Below are 23,343 nucleotides of genomic sequence, written 5' to 3' on the forward strand. Positions count from 1 at the left end.
CCCAAACTGTGACTTTGTCCTCTTTTCATCCCCAGCCTGTGTACTGACTATCAAGTCTGCCAGGCAGCCAGTACTTGCTGGCAAAATTAATTCTCTTTGAGGTTCTTCAGGTCTTCTCTCTGCCCTTTACTTGGAAAGGGAGGGACTCTGCTCCCTGGGGCACAGTAGTACCCTGTGGGAAAGTAGCTTCCACACAAGAGTGCACAAAGAAAGACCTCTGGGAGGTTCTGGATAGAACCATTTGCCATTTTCCCTAGCCATGCACTCCCTAGTATGCACAACATGCTGTTGGCTTGGTAACTACTGCTGAAGAGGGTGCTGGCCAAAGGCTCTCAGAGCTCAAAAGCTTGGCAGTGGAGCTTTTTAATGTAATGATGTGATCCAAGAAGGTCCTTAGATCTCTGAAGCCAGTGTTGCTGTTGTAAAATCAGAGACAAGTTACTTTTTAAAATCCTTTGTCATGAGAAAATAGGGGATATCATCTTAAAACAACCTAGTTTTAAGAAAATTGTACAGACTTGCATTAATAAGGGAAGGGGCTGGAGAGAGAACTCAGCAGAGAAGACCATGCACTGGGTCTTGCAAAGGACCATGCCTGACAACTCACTGTGGCCTTGTTACCCAGCTTGGGAGACCCAGCACTCTTCTGGTCTCCATGGGCACTACATTCATGTGCACACACCTACACACATATGCACAGGGTTAAAATTAGAATAAAATCTTTTTTTAAAATTCCATTACTAGAGAGTTGGGGGAAACAAATTACTTCTAGATCATTTGATGGGTATTTACTGGACACACACCAAGGTAGCTTGCCAACTCTATACCAGGCTTCTTCTTTCCTATTTCAATTAAAATTCGTAAGTGAGCAACTATGGTAGTAGTACACATCTATAACGGCAGTACTTGAGCAGGCTAAGCCCAAGTTTTTAGGCTGTGGCAAGAAGTTGGAGAGTCTCAGGTATAGTGTGGGCCATATCACATAACAAAATTTATCTCAAAGGAAAGGTGAGCAATTATATAAGGGGGAAAAAAAAGGATTTTAAAAAGTAAATCTCCAGCAAAGTTTAAAGAAGCAATGAGATACCACCTCAGTAGGCAGGCATGAACAATGAGTTTTTAAAAATCTTAGAACTTCAAATTGAGTCAAATAGAGAAAAAAAAAATTATCCAAGGATTAACGCCAGTGAAATCCCCAATTTTCCCCTTCTCACCTTCGATCCAGCCTCCAGACTCTAAAGGTGTTACTAAGCCAGTTGAAATATGTCTCATTTGTATGCAGATGATACAAGAACAAAGAGAAAGGAAGAAGCTAGCACAGGCTGCAGGTGGCTTGGGGGTGGGGTGCAGGGCAGGCTAGAACTGCTAAGGTAAGAACTGGGAAAGCTGAGGAACATGATCAGAAGCCTTGGGTCCAGTTTGTTCAAAAGAATGCCAAGTCTTGTGGGTCTAAGGAAAGATCGTTGCTCATGACAGCGGCAAACCTAGGCTTAGAACTCCTAGCTCACTGGCTGGTTAACTCAGTTGGTTAGTGGGTACTGTTACAGAACTCCTAGCTCTGAGAGTGTCCCTCCCCCTTTCTTCTTTCTTGGGTCCAGATTTTTATCACAAGCTAAGAGTTATGTGTCAGGCTTAGCAAGTGATTTCTCTGAGGTTTTAACATGGCAATTGACCAGGGTGACTATTTTTTCCCAGTGGCCTTTGTGTTTCTCTGGTTGGAGGCATGTGAAGCTAGGGCTTTTCTTGAAGCCAGCAGCAGCTTGCTAATAGACCATATCCAGGATCAAAAGTTATGTTTCTTATGTGAATATGAGAGTTGGGGGCAGGCGGGTATTGTTAAAACTGAAACATAAAGGGCAGGCATGTTTCGGTGAACCTTATGCTACTCTAGCAGCAAGAAAACAAAACCACATAATCTAAGGCTCACACCCAACTCTGTGCAGCTGGGTGTCTGCTAGTTCCTGTGTGGTTTGCCTACAGACTGGCTGGGGGCAGCTTGCGGGGAGAGCAAGAGGCAGGGAGGAGGAAGCTGTATTGATGGATCTGGGGTTTGCTTTGCGTGGTTCTCAGAAGCCAGCCCAAGGCAGACTTGTACTCTGAAGTGCAGTTGCCTTGACATTTGAATGCGTCTTCCCACTGTCAAAAGGTGATTCTAATAATTCGTCCTCAAAGCCAAGATACACACTCAACCTCTTCACTTCCAAAAGGTATGTTTTGTAGCATGGGTGCAGACCATCTAGAAACCTTGAGTGCTTTTAAGGGTCTGTTCTCTATGAACGAAATAAATCAAATAAGAGCGAGTCCTACTGGTTTTCTAAACTTTGTTGTTAATACTTTATGCTATCAGCCTGTGTCTCATCTAGGTGGGTATGTTGGTAATGATAGGATTCAACTTCTGTCAAATGAACTAAAGAAAATGTGGTCTTTATTTGGCTTGTAGCAAGTAAAAAGTCTGGAAAAGACTCTGGATGTTGGAGTCACAGAAGTCAAATCTCCCTCCAATGGTGAAGGGTCGGCATTAATTCAGATCGAGGAGTGGGAAGTGGCAGAGGACTGAGCATCATTGGCTGGAGCCTAGAGTCTGAGGTCAAGAACTACCTCTTGCTCATGTCTCCACCAGTTCCAGCTGCTAGTGCTGGTGGCATTTGCTCTCATTATGAATAACACTGGTTTGGATTCCTTTAATAAAAGAAAACTTCATGTGGGAGATGTGAGGAGAGGGTGTTGTCTACCTTTGTCTCTTTATTAATAGTTTTGTGGCATCTTTAAGACCATCTCTAGTTTCTGCTCCTGTCCCCATCTGTTACAGAACATGAAGAAGGGATGCAAAGGTCAGGTTTTTACTAACCTAAAAATGACCTCACCTACTTACCTTACGTGCAGCATATGTAACCATTTGCATATTATTAAAAGTACATATCCATAGTCAAATTAAAGGAGGCTGCTGAGGATCTAAAACGGCATAGGCTTAAAGCAATACCCACAGTATCAGAAGGGGGGGAACTTCAATGGAAGTCTTGCATGTGGGTACATTTATTATAAACTGTTGATTCTTTAGTGAGTCCTTTGTATTTTTTCTTCATTTTTGATTTCACAATGAACATTTAGTTTAATGTGGTCTCCTATAGTGACTCAACATGGCCTACAAAGCTTGATGTCCACAGGATAATTTTAGAGAGGTCCTCTCTCAAAGCATAGCCACTATTTAGTAGTGTCTTTCCACGCCAAATTTTAAAAACTTCTGACTTGTGACATTTTTGAGTACTTTTGAATGTCTTGTGTTTTAGTTTTCATAAAAAGGAGGCAGCCCCACATTACTGAAAACAAACCACCCTGTGAGACTCAACTCGGAGAGTCTCCCACATAGTAAATTGTAATTGTATTCTCCCTAAATTGTAATCACTTTCGTCTTTATAAATTACTTTACTGAAGCAGAGGGGAAGGAGGTGATTGATCTATTCAATATGAAGAAATGTCCTTTGTTGCTAAAAACAGCATCCATGTCTTAGACCTTCAGGTGTTTTATACCTACCTCATAAGGACACCATAAAAATAAAAAAGTTAATGTAAATACTATGTACCTCAGGGAAAGGCACTACAAAAATGCATGAAAGGAACATTGTTATTTCTCTAAATCTTAACACTTCCTTACTATCTCTTGTACAAAACATCTCTCTTGCTGCCCAGAGCCATCTCTTTTGGAACCACTGCCTTCTAGAAGAGCTGCCAGTGATCCTGATTTCCATGTATTTATTGATTCCCAGAGAGCAACACCTGCTGATGTTGGCAGCTTAAAGAGCTCATGCCTGAACTTGCCCCTGGCTATAGAAAAGTCTGTAATTGTTTAAACAAAAAAAAAAAAAACCAGTCATTAAGTGTGAGTCCTTTGGGATTTCTTAACTAAGTCACAGTTGCTGCTGGGTCGATTTGAGGGACAGAATCTTCAAGCTCGCATGAAGCAAGCTTAAAATTTGTTGAAGGGGGCAGTGAGGAGGCTCAGCACCAAATCTAACACCCTGATTCAGCCCTTGAGATTCACATGGTGAAAGAAGAGAGCCCATTCCTATAAGTTGTCCTCCAACTCTATTAGTGCTGTAGCATGTGGTAGATGTGTACATAATGATAAACAAATATTTTTAAAAGTTCAAGACTAGTTTACTTAACATAGTTGCTTGAATCAAAAGGTAAAATAGTTTGGCCCCATTTTATATAATTAAAGTCTTTGCTCCTTATATAAATGGGCACCTCAAACTCTTGTGTCTCTACTTTTTTTCTTTATTATTATATTTTTATACTGTTTGAGAATTTTCAGGGAATGACAGCTTCATTCAACAAACATTTCACTAACACTTATTGAGCAATTGTTTTGTGTCAGTAATAGCACTGTACCCTGCACTGTAGAGCCAAGGTCTCTAACAAAGTTCACATTGGTTTTCAATAAACTTGAACTAATAAGGCTTCACTAAATAATGTTGAAAAGTAGTTTTCTTTTTAAGTATATAAGCATAGTCCAAAGTTTTAGAGAATTTAATGAAACTACAACAGCATACACAATGATGGAAGCCTCCTTTGCTCTCCAAAGATGTTGAACACATGACTCATGTGGAAAGTGAATTTCCGAACAGATTTAAGCAGGGCACGGTTGCACGTGCCTACAATCCCAGCACTTGGGAAGCAAAGGCAGGGGATTGGTGTAAATTCAAGGCCACTAAGCCAGCTAGAGCTACACAGAAAGACCCTATCAAAAAAAATTTTTTTTAATTAAAAGTTGAAATGCTAAACACACCCCACTTAGGTTTACTAACATAACCTTTTCCACACTTGCTCTATCTGCTGTGTTTCCCTCTGGATTTCTTGTAAGTTGCAGATGAATGACAATTCACTCCTGAATAATTCAGTTCATACCCAAAACACAGAACATTCTTTTATATAACCACAATGCCATCACTATGGCTACGAAGGTAGAAGTCCATAATATTTACTACCTAAAGACTAGTATGTATTAACCTACTTCATTTTACCCCCAGCTGCCACCTATACTATTATTTCAAAACAACAGATCTTTATATCTCCCTATTCAATGCCGGATATTTTTTTTTCCAAGTTAGGTCAGTGATCTTGTAGAAATGCCCCACATTCTGAATTAGTTGTTACCTCATGGCTCATCTGTCACTGTGCCTCTTAATTTTCATGTCAGGACTAAAAGCACATTGAGATCGGTGTTCATATTTACTTATTTATTCTGTGTGTATATGTGTGGATATCCATGTAACAACGTATGCATGGAAGTCAGAGGGTAATTGATCTGCAGGAGTCAGATCTCTTCTTCTACTGTGTGGGATTCAGGGATCCAACTCAGGTTGTTAGGCTTGGCAACAAACAAGCAGCTTTATCCACTCTTGACAGTGCATGTTAAGATTCTGACTGAACTTTTTTTTTTTTCATAAAGTGCCATGGGGTGCTCTGTATTGCATTATATCAGAAGGCACATCATTCTGGATTGTTCCACCACTCATGATGCCAAGTTTGATCCTGGTTCTAGGCATTGATTTTGCTCTAGGGATCTCTCTCTCTCTTTCTCTCTCTTTCTCTTTCTCTCTCTCTCTCATTATAAAAGTACTTGTTCCCTCTTACAATTAACAAGGAGTCAGGGGCAGGGGTGACATTTGGCACTGTGCTAATATCCTGTTCCCAACTGCTTTCTTCTGATGATTTTAGGTCCTAGTCTTTGCCTAAATCAATATTCTATTGGTGCTCCTATCTATTTTTAATATATTTTGAAGATGCATAAGACATGTGCCGTCACCGCTAGTGACAGAGGCTGTAGGTCTGTGAGTGCATAAATTCACATAGCAGTAACAAGAAGGTATACTGACTGAGTACTTGCTGTGAAGCCAGTCTACATATGAGCCCAGTCCACCTTTTGCTGAATGAACTGAACAAAATTCAGTCTCTCTGTTTTTATTTCTTGAGCTGCAAAAGGAGAGTAATGCAAGTGCTAGTGGAGTTGTCTGAGGGTTGAATAATTTATACACATTTCCAAAATAGTGTATTTGTTGGTGCTGTTGCTGCCTTTTGGCTAATCTGTTACTCTACCTTTCATAGTGCTTGTAAACTGCCTCAGGACCTCAGTGCCAACCTAAACCTTCGAAGGCATTAAATCGTTTACTTCTCCTGGAGTAGCCAAGAAAGCACTAGCACACGCGGTCACTCACAGCAGAGCCAGGGTTTGATCCCAAGCAGTCTGATTCCAGAACATTCTCTGTGAAGACTGGCATGTGGAAAGAGGAATGGCAGGACAGAATTAAATGGAAATCAGCAAAAATGGCAGCCCATACTCAGGGTTGCAGTTGAAAAGCAGCTACTCAAACAGGTTGCAAGTTTGGGTCTTTTGAATAAGAATAGCATTCTGTGAAGCATAGGTTTGTATACAGACTGCGTTTGCATCACTTAGGAACTTCTTCAAGGAACTGAAGAACCTGGAAGAGTTGGAAGTGATGGGGGTAGGGGAGAACTAGAAGGCAGGGGCAGGAATGGAAAACACAACAGAGGAGTTATGATTCCTCAGAGCTTCAGGGCAGAACTTGGTATTTTGATAGAGTTGGGAGGGGGAGTCTTCCTCATTTTTCACGTTGCTGAATGTGAAAGATTTTTACCACTAAAACACTGGAGTAGAAGCCCTGTCCAATTCATAAAGGCCACACTGAGTTTCCTTGTAGGAAGATGGATGTCTGCTGGTGGTAGTAATGCTGGTTATCTCAGACACTCAGACTTTACCTAAGTCAGTCCATGACTTCAGAAACACAGTTTAATCCAGAAAAAGCTTCCCTAGCTAGAGATTGGTCCCAGCCCTTCATTAGCATTGCAAACTGTTCTAGGGCTGTGTCAGTCTTATTTGCCCCTTAATTGCTATTACAAAAGGCTCTCAAGTATAATTTTCTGAAGAGAACTAAAAATAAGTGAGTAAAAGGAATCCAGCATTATTAATGCTTTTATGCACTCCTAGGACCATCATTGCTAAGTTGCTTCTGAGTTTTCATGGTTTTTAATGAAAAGTGGTCTAATTGATCAATTGGTCACGAAGAATACTTTTTCATTTGTTTTGGGCTTTTCCCCCCACTGTATACCCCTCAGCCTTCTAGAACCACAGGTTTAACGTGTCAGCCTAAAATGGTTTATGATTGAGTCATTTGTCTAGTGCTTGATGGGAAAATAGTAGGCACAAACTGTTGAGGATTCTGTGGGATAGTGTAGATAGTGCTCTTGTTAAATATGAATCTAAATAAATAAAACATTATTGAGGGAGACCACAAAAGGGGGGAGGGTAACCTGGTTAGTTTGTAACTTGGGATTTCTGCCCACCATTTTATAAGTTGGAGATTTTAGTCCATGGTAAGGGAATGAAGAGTGATATCAAGGGGAAGAAGCTGGTTCAGTGGGTAGAGTGTCTGCTAGAGAGGCACTAGGTGAGTGTGGATTCCCAGCTAGGCTGTTCTGGCAGTTCAAATCTATAATCCCAGAGCTGGGGTGGCCGAGGCAGGAAGATCCCTGGAGCGTGTTGGCCAGCCAGCCTAAGAGAATCAAACTTCAGGTACAGTGAGAGACCCTGCCTCAAAATAAACAATATGAATAGGATAAAAAGCTATCATCTGGAAACCCCATGTATATGCGCACGCACGCACGCGCGCGCGCGCGCGCACACACACACTCAACTGAAAAGCCTCTCCTCTCCTACACAGAAGTGTCACCAAAAGGTGTATTATTGAATCAGTAGTGGTTGCAGCAAGCAGAGCTCAATCATACGAAAACTGACAAATTTCAACACCTATATACCAATTCTTTAATTGCCTGTAAATAAGGCACCAGGTTCTCAGGGATGGGAGAGGTGGGGAAGGGTGTCATGGGGGGATCCATGTTGCACTCAGCCTCCTACTCCTTTGCCCAGATTTCTTCCTAGTGTCCATCCATATAAGCCAAAAAAAAAAAAAAAAAAAAAAACCAACAAAAAACAAAACTTCTCTAGATTTATTTTACTCTGAGTCCAACAAGATTTTAAAAACAGGTTTTTGCATACTATCTCACTTGATCTAGGTAAAGTCTTCAAGGAAGATAAACCACATATCTTACCTCTAAGTTTGCAGAGGGGGAAAAGCCTCGCTCAAGTGCCAACATCTGCTGTGACTTCTACCCTTTCCTGATGTTGTTCTAGGCATGTCATTCTCCTGTCACAGAGCCCTCACCCAGCTTCTGCAGATCTGAATTGACCCTACCTAAGAGAACTAGCTATTTGACCTTGAACAGGTCACAGCTCCCCTCTCTGGGCCTTGTTTCCTCTGGTCAAGGGAGAGGTCATAGCATGGGTTCTCTAACACCCTCTGGTTTTCTGTTGAGAATTAAGTATCCCATTGGGAACAGATAGTAAACGACTCCTTTTGCTCTAAATGGCAAGACCCCTCAACCCTTCCCTGTGAGTCATGAGAGTTGTCTGTTTCTATCTTGATAGGTTCCTTTGCAAGATCCAGATCTTACTAGGGACAATAAATATCAGTGGTGCCTTTGCAGGTCACTGTGTGTCACTCTGCCGGGCACCTCATTTGCTGCAGGGCTATTTTCCAGCAATTATATTCTGACCCCTTGCTCTGTAGCACACTATTTTATTATCCCTCACGGGCAGTTTAGAGTGCATAAGTACATAAGTAATGCTGATGGACTTGTTTAGAGCTGATAGACCCTGTCTTCCTAAAGAGGTTGTTCCTTTTTGGAAGGACATAATGCCTTCCACATGATTTTTCATTAAGAATTATATCCTTGGGGCTGAGACGATGGCTGAAGTTAGTAAAGTGCCTAAGGACCTGAGTTTGGATCCCTAAGACCCACAGAAAAAGGTTAAGTGCAGAAATGTGTGCCTATAATCCTAGTTCTGAGAAAAGAGAGAAAAAGAATCCATGGAGCTCACTGGTTAGCTGGTTTTGCTGAAATTAATGATCTCTAGCCTCATAAGGTGAAGAACAATTGAGGAAGATAGTGACATTGGCCTCTGGCCTACACACACACACACACACACACACACACACACACACACACACTTGCTCAAACCTGGACATGTTCATGCCTCCCACACATACTCACATCCTTTCATATCTTTGAAATGGACTAGGCAGTTGGAGAATCACAAGCTCTCATCTCAAAAGCCCTGAGACCAAGGAGCCTGTGGCACAGGCAGACTGGCTAGCCACAGAGGTAACTGCCTGTATTTGTGCTTTACCGTTGATGGTGGGAAGTCGAAGTTGTGTTTCTCAGTCATCTGCTTTTTAAAGTTTCTAACTTGACATTAGGCTGTGAGGTCACATCCACACCTTCCAAATAAACAGGTGTATAATGTGTACCATGCCAGGTCCTAGGGTTATTGGGAATAACACTATACCCTACTATGAGAGTGAGGAGCAGGAATGCAGCTCCCTGTTGTGCTCTATTCTCAGCCTCTCAGGTGGCTCAGGGTGCCTCATCCACTGCTCACTGTCCTTGAACAAATCAACACTGTCCTTTAACCCAACACACAGGAAATTCTAGAAGATTCATGCATGACTACCCCAAAAGCTTTTATAGATCTTTTGTAGGCTGCAAAACATGCAGCATCTCACTGGGGAAATGCCTTAAATGTTACTTTATTATTTAAACAAACTCATTCTGTGGCATTTTGATTTCTTAGATCAATATTTATAAATAGGCCACGATAATTTTATAAACCAAGGATCCATACAGCATCGTAATACTCAGCACCCCACAAATATCCAAATAAATAAAGGATCCATACAGCATCGTAATACTCAGCACCTCACAAATATCCAAATAAATAAAGGGCAACTGTGACGAGAAGGGGCCCCCTAGCTAGAGAGAAGTCCCTGGTGCCTGGAAGAAGAGAGAGGCAGTTTTCAAACAGACTAGTTTTCTGCAGCATGCGAAACTTGCATGTGAAAATGAAGATGTAAGGGAGTAAGATGCATGCCACAGCCAGCTATGTCAGCTCACGTTATATCATAAACGGAAGGGTTGATTCAGTTATTAGCATCAAGAGAGTCATTGTAATGCTTTGTCATGTAGATGTTATAAAAGATTACCTGTGCAGGTACTTCAGTTCATTTTTTGGCTGCTGTCTTCAGAAATTCCCTCAGACTCTTGTTGATCAAGACCCAGATGAACTGAAAACATTTAGAAGGATGAAAATCAAAACCATTAAAGAGTCCTCTTCATTGGAGAACGAATAATCTCCAAGAAAGTAAAAGAAGTGGAGGAAACTGCTATCGTAGTACCAAGTCCATATAACAAGGAGACCACAGAGGAAATGGCTAGAGGTGGGGGATTTGGAGAAGGATTCTTGGTGGAGGCACAGCTGAGGGCAAAAGGAGGCACTGATGTACACAAAAGTGTGTGTGTGTGTGTGTGTGTGTGTGTGTGTGTGTGTACATGTAGGTCAGGGGTTGGCATTAGATGTCTTCCTCTGTTGCTCTTTACATTTTTTTATTTTATTAATTATTTATATAGGTGTCTATCTCTCTGACTGTGCACACATGTATGTATTCAGTGCCCACAGAAACCAGAAGAGGAGCATTAGAGTTGGAGTTATAGGCACTTGTGAACCACCCAACATAGGTGCTGGGAACAAAACCGCAGACATCTCCAAGCACAACAAGGCACCTTTAGGCACCTTCTCTCTGGCCCACTTTACCTTATTTTTGAAATAAAATCCCTCACCAAACTTGGAGCTCACTGACTAGCCAGGTTGTCCAGCTAGCTCCAAGGATCCAACTGGCCTCTGTTCCATCCAGTGCTGGGATTATAGACTCTATGTCTGGCTTTTATGAGGATCCGATCTCAGGTTCTCATGCTTAAGAGACAAGTACTTTACTGACTGAGCCATTTTGCTGGCTCCACCCAGAACTTTTTATACATCAAAGAAATCATGAGGAAAATGGGATGCAATTTTGCTGAAATTGTTTATTTTTCAAGAGAAATATGAGAATGCCTTCACAGCATATTTTACAGTGGGGACCCAGAAATTAAGTTTCTGCACCTATAAACAACCTGGAGCTCTTTTGCAGGGGAGCCATCATGTCCCTTGGAGTCTTCTTCTTCAAACAGAAATATCCTTGGTTCTTTTAACTCCTGGGATGCAGTTTTGCATGATGCCATCATTTGAAGTAGCCCTCTACAGAAGGATTCCAATTGAGAACCCGTCTTTAGCCAAGGTGCCCAAAATGGAACAGAGCTCTGACATTGCAAATACTATTGGGCAATTCTTCCCTAAACCTTCTCTCTCTACTTCTATTAATACAGCCACGGCTGCATTAGCCTAGGTGGCAGTTATGTCACACTGCTGACTCATACAGAAACTGTGGTCAGTTAGAACCCTTGAATTCTCGTGTGCTGCTGCTATGATCTTCCTTGTTCCCGTTCCCCACCTCCACCTCCCTGTGTGTGTGTGTGTGTGAGAGAGAGAGAGAGAGAAAGAGAGAGAGAGAGGACACCAGACACAGAGGTTTAAAAGTGATATTTATCCTTATTACATTTGATCATAGTGATAGCAACCTGTCAGAATATTCCAAAACGAGCAGATTAGCTCTCCCTCCCTTGAGAGAGGTGAGTACTCACCAGCTCATGTAGCAGCACAGCTAAGCCCATACTGATCCCTGGTCTCAAAGACATTAGAACTGTGTTCTCTTCCCATCTGTGATTCATCTGCAGCCCTGGAAAAAATCAGTGTCTTTAGACTTGCTCGGACAAATGTGAGTGGCCATTTCCTTCCTGAGGTTCCACAAAGAGTTGGGTGTGTACAAAAAACAAAGTCAATGTTAATTCAGGCAGTGTGGTGTGAGAGGAGGAAAAATGGTGTGTCAGGCTCTGGGCAGCTTTCAGAAGATCTGTCTACCCTTATTACAGCATGCTACAGCTAGTGGGCATTTATTTGTGCAACTATTTTAAAGAAATGACTGGGTTATCTGATTTGGTGGTGTAATAACATTGTATAGGGATAATATAATTTTTGAATAAAGTTATTTGTTGTCTGACTAAATACCATAAAGCCTTTCTTCTTTATGAGATCGATTGGAGGTGACTCTTAAATAGTATTGAGAGCACGTGAATCAGGAATGGCATCTGTGTAACCTGGGCCAAAAGCACAAGTTCTCTATACTTTAATTTCCATGATGAATTTCTTTGTCATGTTCCTGGAGACTCTCCAACATGACAGGATCCTAGATTTATAAGAAAATAGGCAGCAGTTGGAAGTTAGAAGCATGTATGGCCCACATAGCAAGTTCTAGGCCAGCCAGGGCTACATAGTGAGACCCAGATGATAGATTTTCTGTACCCTGACATTAGATTTTTCCACTGACACAGTAAACCAAATCAAGCCAAATTAAAAAGTAAAGGACCAGGTTTAATCTGAGCAAAGCACTCTTGGATAACTCTCGGGAAAGGGAGCAGCAGAGAAATCACATGGCTGATGTACCTGTAGATGGTCTTGAGATTTGGGGGAGGAGCCTGAACATTCAGTGGTCTTTCTGAGGAGTGGGGATGAGGGAGAGCTTTAAATACACTTGTATTTAAAAGAAAGAAAGATGGGGTTGGTGTTGGATAAATAAAAGAATAAAAAGAAAAGCTCTCCTCTCATTCATAAACTTCCTGAATCTGATTTTGAATTTCAAAAACCTTCTCTGAGTGACTCCCATGCACAGTAGCATCTGAGAAGGCCTGAAGTAGGGGAAAGAGATCTCACCCAGGTTTGCCCACACGACATCCTGACACAGCTAACCAGTGCCCCTATGGCACTTTTGAGCATATAGGAAGTCACAACTTTACCAGATTTAAATGTTCCTAGTATACACAGCCTTTTCTCAAGGTGTGTGTCACTGACTTTAAAATGTCCTTGCCTTGCCAGGTCTTTTCAGATCACTTGTTCTCCACAATCCATCCCTAAGAGAGATGTTTAGAAATGCCAGGAGATACTTCCTGGTTGTTATCATCTGGACATGGGATAGTGGTGGGTTGAAGCAGGAGATGCTGTAAAGCTGCACACTATACAAAGCGGCCCCCACAGTTGCTGGCTTAGATGTCAATAACAACAAGGTTGAGAAACTCTTTCTGTAGAAGTGGGTGGTTTCTAGGGGACTCCTGGGTACATGCTGTGGAAAAATTGAGTTATGCATATGATCAGGCAAAGGAAAACAAACTGGCAGTGGCCAGAGTAATGTTGGGTACCTGGGGAGGGGGCAGAGAGTGGAGAATCCTACTCCAGGTAAGAGGCAGGTAGGACAGGTTATACCCAGTGTTCTATATGTAATTGGTTTAGGCAGCGGGGACAGGTGTTCAGGGAGTAGATGCTAGGTGATTGCTACAGAAGGGCTGGAGGTGGGGTGGGCTGGAAAGATGGAGAGGGGGGTAAGCCCAAATCTTGTAAGGCCTGGAAAACAAGAGAGTATATTGAGCATTAGCAGGGAGCAGCAGGAGGGATTTCAGGTAAATCCACTAAGATGACACTTAGAGAGAAGGCAGAATCCATTGGCTAAAACTGGGCCACCTCAAAGCCACACCAGCTGCAGAGGATGACCAGTGGCAGGGTCAGCTGAGTGTTCAGCTCCAGTGAGCTTCTTAAATCCCTCGCCATGGAGGAGAAGGTTCTGGTGAGTACACAGTACTCAAGAAGGGGTTGAGTGCTCCAAGCTACAGAGAAAGGCAGCCAAGAAAGAAGCTGAGTCCTAACCCTGGGTGCTGCAACACGTGGGGATAAGAGCCCAGAAAGAACTGGAGAGGTTCCCCCAGGTCAATGCCCTCCAACTAAGCTAAGATATTTCAGAAAGATTATCTCCCCTTCAGCTTTAAATTTCTCAGAGAAAGATTTCTTAAGGACTCATGGGTTCCTTAGAATCCATCCAAGTCGCCACAGTGTCCCCATTCCTTACCCCCACATTCCCCTCACCAGCTTCCTTTCTTCTTTCCCAACACCACCCCCACTCCGCTCCCACCCAGCAGCCCCTACCCTTTTGTCAGGTTACAGAATCGAAGCCATTTGCTTGCTGTCCCAAGCATGTCTTGCCAGCGTTTGCACCCTTTTGTGACCCTCTGCATCCCCCCAGAGTTTTGCCTGCCAGCAAGTGTTAGCAACAGAACGTATTTATTAAATGCATCCTGTGTGCAGACTGCCCCTTTGGCTATGGAAAATGGAGAAAGGAAAAGAGCATTGTTGGTTTTTGTTCTGTAGTCTTCCTCCAGGGAGTTGTGGATCTTGGCCATTTATAATCTAGCCCGTACAATCATCCTTAGGCTAAGTTTCACTGTAACATTTCAACTGTCCTACAGATGTTTTCTCTGTGACCCTCCTCTAAAGACAGAAGAGTTCTCTGTCATTGACAACAGCTCTGATGTGAATTTTGCTGTAAATAACCCGGAGATCAATGCATTTATTTGCTCAGGCGCTGGAGACAGAACTCCACTGCCTTGTGGGTTTTGATGCAAATGAGCTGCAGAGGGATTTGTTCTGCTGAATTCACTCTACAGCAACTGGATTAATCTCATTTCATATTGTGTCTCTAAATAGGAAAGTAAACTGATTTTCGACAGGCTAAATGGTAGGTTGATGCTGCCAACCAACATCCATCAGATTTATCCTGACTAAATTGCAACTATAACAGTGTCCTGATTGTTTTCCCTTCCACAAAGCAGTTGCCAAAGTGCATCACTTTAGGATGGGTGTTTTATGATAGATGGAATGTTCTGGGATGAACCCCCTGACACACACCCCTGTTCAAGCTACACTGGTAGCTAGCCCTAACTGGTAGCTGAGATGAACTCTCAGTATGTGCTTCCTATGAACCTGCACTACACTGAAGATCTGCTTTCTACCTGCATTTGTCCCCTTCTACATCAGTCCATTCCCAAAGCTACCATTTCAGCCTCCAAGGACTCCCAGTGTCTGTCAGTATTGGGTTCTCTCCTTCCATTTCTCCTGAATTGTTAGCTTCAACAGGCTCATGCTTCTAGTGCAACCCAGATGCAACAGAAAGTTCTGCGTTTATAACCAGCAGTTGCTGTCAAAGGGAAGAGCTTGTGGGGATGCGTCTGAGATGGCATAGGGCTGCTATATGGAGCAAATGTAATAATAAATATTAAAAAGTAATTTGTAAACTGTAACATAAGAAATTATGGCTGTATTATATGACTTTAGGGTTTAGAAGGCCACTGGGTATTATATAAAATTCAGCAAAGCTCCCTCTGTAGCACAGTCGAAGTAGAACATTATAGAATTTGGGACACTGACCTTTCCATCCATAACCTGCAGGCTTCTCAACACTTTTTACAGAAAAAGCACACCCATGGCATTGAGGACACACACAGTTCCAACTCATGTTGGAACTCATGTGCTCACTGTTCTGGAACAAAGGGCCACTGCTCTTGCTTGAACTCCCCCAGGACCCTCACAATGCCTTCCAAAACTTTCACCAGCCTTCAAGAGCCTTCTTCCCATTCCTCCCCAAGATAAAATGATTCTGTTTGTCCCAATGGTCTTGTTAGTCTTACGTTACAGTTGAGCACAGATGTGCCACTTCTGATTCAACTGTGAACTGCTGAGGGTCACAAAGGTCTCCAATCTACTGCAGCCCTTAACCTCCTCCCCTCTGTGCTGCTATACAACCCCAAATGGAAGTAACTGGTGACAACAGCTCAGATCAGTGAAAGGAGAAAACTGTATTGACCAAAAGGGTCCTACAAAAGGGCTTGTCCCTAAGATTGGTCCTTCGGTCCTAGATTTGGAAGTCTTGACCTTTACCCACCTCTGAAATAAGCAGGGTCTATGAAATAGAGTCATAAAACCCTATGAATCGGGGGGCATGGTGGTGCATACCCCTAATCCCAGCACTAGGGAAGGTGAAATAGGCCAATCCAGTCTACACAGCAAGACTGTCTCAAAAGCAAGAGCAAGCTAGATGTGGTGGTGTGTATACCTGTAATCCCAGCATTTGAGAGACAGAGACATAAAAATCTCGGCATTCAAGGTCAACCTGTGCTGCACAGTCTAAGCTATATAGGAAGACCCTGTCTCAAAAACAAATATAAATACTATAACCATGAAAGTTATCCTTTGTGCTTGTCTGTACATTTTCTGTTTTTGGACTGAGCATAAGAAGACCATATCAGATCTAAAAGTTAAAGCTGTACATGCTTTCTTGTAACTTGATTTCCAACTTAAAAGTTCCCAAGTTTGAATTGTGAGTGTCATCCTTTGCCTCCCAGCTTGGCTGTGGTTTTTCTAACTGAATGTTTCACCGCATGAAATCATGGGCTCTGAGGCTGCACCACTCCCCTACTGAAAGGAACTTTTACAGCATGTGAAAAAAAATTACTTTTTAGTATATATATATATATAAAAAAATCCTGGTGCTAAAGAAATGGCTCAATAGTTAAAAGCATGGATTGCTTTTTCAGAGGATCTAAGTTCAGTTCCCAGGCATCTCAGGGTCACTTAAGTTCAGCTCCAGGGGACTTCTGGCCTCTGAGGGCACCTAATATCTCTCTCTCTCTCTTTCCCTCCCTCCCTCCCTCCTTCCCTCCCTCTCTCTCTCTCTCTCTCTCTCTCTCACACACACACACACACACACACACACACACACACACACACAGAGAGAGAGAGAGAGAGAGAGAGAGAGAGAGAGAGAGAGAAACGCTTACCTGGGTGTGACAGCACACCCCTAGAGTCTCACCACTTGAGAGGCAGAGGCAGGAGGATCACAAATCAAGACCAGCCTGGACTAAGTAACATGTCATCTCTCCACCCACACCTGAAAGTAAATCTCTGAGCTGGTTGTGAGTGAGTAAATGAGTATGTGCAAGTGTAAGTAGTGGCCAGAGGAAGACAGAGAGTGTCTTCCTCAATTGCTCAAACCTTATGTTTGAGGCAGTGTCCTTCACTAAGCTTGGTACTAGCTGATTGGGCTAGCCAGACTGGCCAGTAAGCCACAAGGAGCCTCCTGTCTTCCACTTCCCCAGCTGGTGGAATAGAGGCACACCTGGATTTAACATGGGTACTGAGCATCTGTGTAGCAAGCACTTTAGGAACTAAGGCATCTCCCCAGTCCCTGTTCTGTTATTTTAATGCATTGACAAAGCAGATATTTTATTTTGGCCAGATGACTTTTTAAAGGAATCCTCTTTTAAAAGGTTAACCATAGAGCGACTGCCAAGTACATGGCATGTGTTCAATACCTGTGTACTCCCAAACAAAGGATAACTTGAGTTATTTAAAACAGCCATCAACAAGAATGGCTTCTGATTGCTTCTCTTTTGCTGCACATTAGAAATCATTTTCAGACATGGAAAGTTGGGTAAGAAAAAAATCCAGGAGTATTATAGTACCGGCATTGTCAAGTGCAGGTTGTGATTATGTTGGTAGTGATGGGGTGCACACTCGTGTGAGGGATTTATTGTTATACTGGATTAGAGATGTGTTGCTGCTGTAATAAAGGGTTGGCCTAGAGCCCTCGCCCGGAGCCAACTTCTGAAGCACGGCTCCTGCCCTATCAGCAGCATCCCCAGCCCTCAGTAATGCCATGTAATACAGTCCTGGCATACACCCCTAACCTCAAAGCCCAGCCAATTTTCCTAACACACCTTCTCCCCATCACCTGCCAGCAACTTCTTAGTCTCCAACACTCCCCAAACTCAGGGAGTTCTTAGTGTGTTAGAAAGGAAAAACAGAGAATTACCTAGTTCTATCAGTATTTTACATGTCTTTGTTGACTTGAATCAGAACTCTTGAACAAAACCAACTTGCTCCTGAGATAGGCTTTTTTTTTTTTTTTTTTTTTTTTCCCTCAAAATTCCAACTGTTCACCTCTGGGTATGTTTGGAGCTGTTCTTGCCCTAGATAGTTTAAAGCTATCATCGGCATTGCCAAGCAGCTGTAGAGCCCATCACCTGGGGTTGGGATCTCATGGGATGCCACAAATCAAGCAGAAAAGAAAAATTCAAGGAACACCCTTGGCCTGAAGGGAGAAGTTTAGAAGGGTAGGTTGTTGGAGTCCCCGCTCCTCCCCTGCCCATGGGATTCAGGCATAGAGGGGTTTGTGGTTCTCTTCAAAACTGAAAGCAATTCTGTTTTCTCAGAATTTGTGAGTGGCATGGCCGCTGTCCCAGCTCCAGGCAACCAAACACCAATAATACCCTTTTTGTCTCAGGCTCCCACAGCATTTCAAGATGTCCATTTATCCACACAACAACAAATTCCACAAAGAACGAATACTCTCTAGGAGGCAGTTAACAAATAAGGGGAAACTGGAGTCCAGGAGAAGTGCTATACATCACTCACAGGTTGTTCAGTCTTCCTTGACCAGTCCACATCTCTTAAACCACTGTAGATGATAGAATTTTCTTCCCCTGGTGCTGGAAACTAGAACTTGCTCTATAGACCAGGCTGTCCTGGAACTCACAGAGATCCACCTGCCTCTGCCTCTTGAGTGCTGGGATTAAAGGTGTGCACACACCACCCTCTACCCCCCACCCCCACCCATCCCAACTTTTTGATACTAGGTTTATGCACCCCATGCTAGCCTGGAACTCATTATATAGCTAAAGATAACTTTGAACTTCTGACCCTCCTACCTCCCAAAGGCTAAGGGGTACAGATGTACACTACCGCACACAGTTTATATGGCATTAAAGATCAAACCTAAGACTTCATGCCTGCTAGGCAAGCACTTTACCAACTCAGTTACATTCCCCAGGCCCAGGAGCATTTTATTTTGTGAGTGGAAAATTAATTCATTCTACCACCTCAGTTATCTCAGAATTTCCTGCTAAGTTTGGAATCAACCACAGCTCTTATGAAACCTTTTATGAATAATAACAAATGATAATAATGAAGTTCTTCTGGGATGCCCAAAAGTTATCTTTTTTAGTTCATTGCCAGGCACACTGATGTTCCAACTGGGCTCTGAGTAATTGGCACCTCTGGGAAAGAAATTGCCCGGTTGCCATTCACCTTGTTGGTTAGTCTATAATGTGTTTTAATGTCCAGAGTTGTGTTATATAAACAATAATTTTTCATTATTATAATACCATTTTCCCATAATTGCAAAAATATTTCTGACCTGAATTTATTCTTGTCATGGCTGTGTGAGCAAGCAGAGTCTTGTTTGCCTGTAAAATATATTAATAATATATTAATTAGCTTCCCGGAGCTGCCCAAACAAGGAACAGGAAAGATTTATCTAAATCATGAAAACTGAAATGAAGCCAACACTTTATTAATTATAGTTTAGGAACAGCCTCAGAATTTAAGTAGCATAGCAAAATTCAGACCTAGCTTTTTGAGAGGAGATAACAGAAAATACCACTCAATTAACAAAACACTTATTTAGCATCTATTGTGGAAAAGTTCTAGAAGGTCAAAGAGGCTGAGACATAAAATTGGCCAATTTCATTTTATGGTCATAGTTAAAAGGCAGTAAAAGACAAGGTCATATAAGTGTCTTGATTTAGTGTCAATTAACTTCAATGTATTGGGTTGGGCTGTGTGAAATTGATAAAATCTGACTAATTTTGCCCCCCACACACACAAAAGTGACCATTTTCTAGGATTCGACCTTATACAAAAGTGCTTTTGACATACTGTCCCGGTGCCTAAGGCATTACGCTCTTTTCCTTTTCCTTGTATATCTTTATACTAAATGGCTCATTATTAGTTGAAGCCACCGTTGTAAGAACAGCCACTGCTAGAAGGTGATTACAGGTCAGGGATTTGGCTCTTGTCTTTTTATATTATTCAGCACTGAGTCACTAATAGCATACATTATGTAGTTTTAAAGTTTCTGATTACATTAGACCCATCTCTTTATGCTATTTAAGAGTTATTGCCCCTACTACCTGTGTCTGTGTGGCACTCCCCAACCTCACTCTCCAATGACATTGCTGTTGTTGCTGTCTGTCACACATAACCTTAGTCTCCCTTCCCCCATGGGAGGAAGTAGGTGCTCTTCCTGAAATTCCTGCAGGACTACTGTAGACTTCAGTGGCAAGCATTCATTTTTTAATAGGTTTGGGGATACTCCCTCTAGCAAATATTAGATTACCTCTTTAAAAATGTATCCAGCCAGCTGATACCAGCTACTACAGCAACTCGGGGAGAATCAGCAAGTAGTGAATAAAGAAATCTGTTGCATACCCTAGAAGGGGCAGGTTATATGAAACATATTCTGTGAAATACAGGGATTCCCATGAGATCTCCATGTGAGGGAAAAAAAGTCCCTTGAGTCAGTCAGGGTCTCCTTTGCGTTTCCTGGAATGTAATCTGTGCCATGTGAAAGACAACAGTCCACATTGGCTGGTGACAGTTCTAGAAGGTTAGATGAGCTGTGCTCATAATTTCTTGTTACATAATCTCGTACCATGCAAATCAGATCTATGCAAATAATGGTCATTCAAATAAGGACAGGCTTGGCTGATTAAAGTTAAGTTCTGTTTATGGACTTGGATCGCTAGTTTTGTAGAGTCAGGTTCTGAATTTCCTGAGGATCATGATTATGACAACACCCTAATAGAGGAACAGCTCTTTTTTCCAGGCTCTTGTCAACTGCCTTCCCTTCACAGTATGTACATTAACATAAATACAAGTTTAATGCTATCTACCAAATACTATCCAGACCCTTCCCATGCATTAATCTCCTTAAGCTTGCCCTACAGAATAGAGTCATTATTACATCCATTTTAAAGAGAAGAAAACCACCATTCAGGGCAATGTACAACTTTAATCCCAGTACCCAGGAGGCAAAGGCAGGCAAATCTCTGTGAATTGAGGCCAACATAGGCTATATAATGAGAAGAGAGAGAGAGAGACAGAGACAGAGAGACAGAGAGAGACAGAGAGACAGAGACAGAGATAGAGACAGAGAGACAGAAAGACAGACAGAAAAAAATGAGGTCAGAGAAACCAATGTGAACTCCTAAAACTCAAGGCTTTAAACAGGGTGTCATTAATTCATCTGATTATCCTGGGAACTCAATGTTAAAAAAGCGAGTGCTTTCCCCAGAATATGAGGTCAAAGGGTGACAAGTTAGTGTTGCCTTCTGATGTATCAATGAGGCTATATCAAAGGACACTTGCTCCAGGAACACTGTGTCTCCTCCCAAGAAGACCAACTTGCCACTGCACCCCCAGCACACACAAGGGACTCGTGCACTGCTTGTACTATTCTTACAAAGTCACATCTAACCCTCCATCTTATCATCACCCTGCTGAGGTCCAACAGTGTCAAGAAAGCAATCCCTCCTCTTCTTCCCGTTATGCCCAATATGCAGGTGCTGATGGTGTGACTTGATTAAAAAAATCTACAGAAGTTATCTCAGTCAACCTGAGAAGTCGGGTGACTCATTCACACCCTTCTTGAGGGGCTCCTGTGGGCTGCTGCAGTTCTCCTGAACTGGTCCCAGGTCTCTGCAGTTCAGTGTAGCTCAGCGCTCCATCACTCTGGCTTCCATTCAGCTGATGAATGCTGACTTTCTGGGCATAAACCTTAGAGTTGCCTCTGAGTTACATGACAAGTTGCCCCTGTTCTGTACTGACTGTGACCCCACTGTGCATATCCCAGAGGCAGGATAAACAAGGTTGCCTTGCAAATAAAAAATAAGTAACAGGGAAGAAAATGCCAGCTCTTTGGCCCCTACAGCAAGTGCTATCTCTCTGGGGGGTAAAGTCAGAATAACTAAATAGGACTCGATTGATGTCAGGTCTTATAAACACATGCACACATGTAGGTGCCAAAACATATAGGCCCTGACAGCCCAAAGCAAAACAAAAAAAGCAACTTCTGGCTTATTAGAAAAGTGAGAATTGCTAAGCCAACTCTCAAGGACAAAGAATGGGAAAAGGAGCAGGTGCCATAGAGCCCAGTGTAGAGAGCAGGCACATGCTTCTGCAGCCTGAGGCACTGAGGCAGGAGGACTTGAGCCCAGGAGTTTGAGGACAACCTATTGAGACTCAACAAAAAAGATATAGTAAAATGGACTTTCTTATTTTTCTACACACACTAGTACAATGAATACCAGAAAAGAGGTAGCTGCTCTAGAAATGACAGACTCTTGGTATAAGCAAGAATTTCCCTGCTTAAATTTATGCTGAGTCAGCTGTTGTGGCACATGTCCACAATCCCAGCATTTAAGGGGCTGACGCAGCAGTATCTTGAGTCCAAGGCTAACCTGAGCTTCACTGCAGGTTTGAGGCCAGCCTGGGCTACATGGTGAGATCCTAAATCTAAACAAGAACAAGGAGAAAAAGAGAGAGGGGAAGGTGGACAAAATAGCTAAGGAAAAGCAAAGAACACCAATTGTAATTGCCCCATTGTGACTTGTCACCTGTGTGACCTGGGTGAGTTACCTCACCATCCTGGGCTTCCATTCATTCACCTATTAAATGCAAATAACAAAATAAGAATCTCTGGTATGAGTTCACTGACAATTCAGATGATGTAATAGGAAAGTGTTCAGCCAGCGCCTGCACCCAATCTGCACCCCCAGTGCAGTGAAGGTTCTTTGTTTTTATGTATGTGTGCCATGGGGCACATGTGGAGGTCACAGGACAGCTTATAGGAATCCATCCTCTCCTACTGTGGGTCTCAGGGATTGAACTCAGGGCATCAGGCTTGGCAGTAAGTGTTTTTGCTCACTGAGCTATCTACTTACTTTTATTCTATTTAAAATATGTTGTTTGTGTGTATGTATATGTATGTGCATGCATATGAGCAAAGGACAGCTTGTGAGAGTCAGGTCTCTCCATCCACCATGTGGTCCCAGGGATCAAATTCCAGTCATCAGGCTTGGTGGCAAGTAGCTTTATCCACCTGGCCATATTGCTGGCCCTATGTGAGTAACTTACAATAGTAAACTGAAATGGGCTACACAACCCAATAAGAAACTATCGAGGGATTATTATACACATACATACATACATATATACATATACATGTATGTATGCATATATATATAATTTATTTTTATTTTCTGTTCATTGGTGTTTTGCTCACATGTATGTCTGTGTAAGGGTGTCACAAGCCTTGGAACAGGACTTACAGACAGTTGTGAGCTGTCATGTCAGTGCTGGGAATTGAACCTGGGTCCTCTGCAAGAGGACCACTGAACCATCTCTCCAGTATCCAGTGTTTTGTTGTTGTTTTGATTTATTTTATTTTTAATTTGTGCCTTGCAAGTATTTCAGTCTTGACCTTCTCTTTTGTCTTCATGGAGAGACTTAGCCATCCTTGGAGTACATTCTCTCCTTTCATTAACAACCATTATTAAGTC

At 42.5% G+C, this 23,343-nt stretch overlaps 1 protein-coding gene across 1 annotated transcript in view; it reads left to right on the plus strand.

The window, feature by feature from the left end:
- Window positions 1–2,027: 2,027 nt before the first annotated feature.
- Window positions 2,028–23,343, plus strand: part of Grap2 (GRB2 related adaptor protein 2) — a 69,661-nt gene continuing 48,345 nt past the window's right edge. Inside the window, exon 1 of the mRNA XM_051189414.1 lies at window positions 2,028–2,207. The gene's annotated coding sequence lies outside the window, so the exon portion shown is untranslated. The remainder of the gene's footprint in view (window positions 2,208–23,343) is intronic.

The sequence above is a fragment of the Phodopus roborovskii genome, unplaced genomic scaffold (genome assembly GCF_943737965.1).
Source record: "Phodopus roborovskii unplaced genomic scaffold, PHOROB, whole genome shotgun sequence".
Taxonomy (NCBI): domain Eukaryota; kingdom Metazoa; phylum Chordata; class Mammalia; order Rodentia; family Cricetidae; genus Phodopus; species Phodopus roborovskii.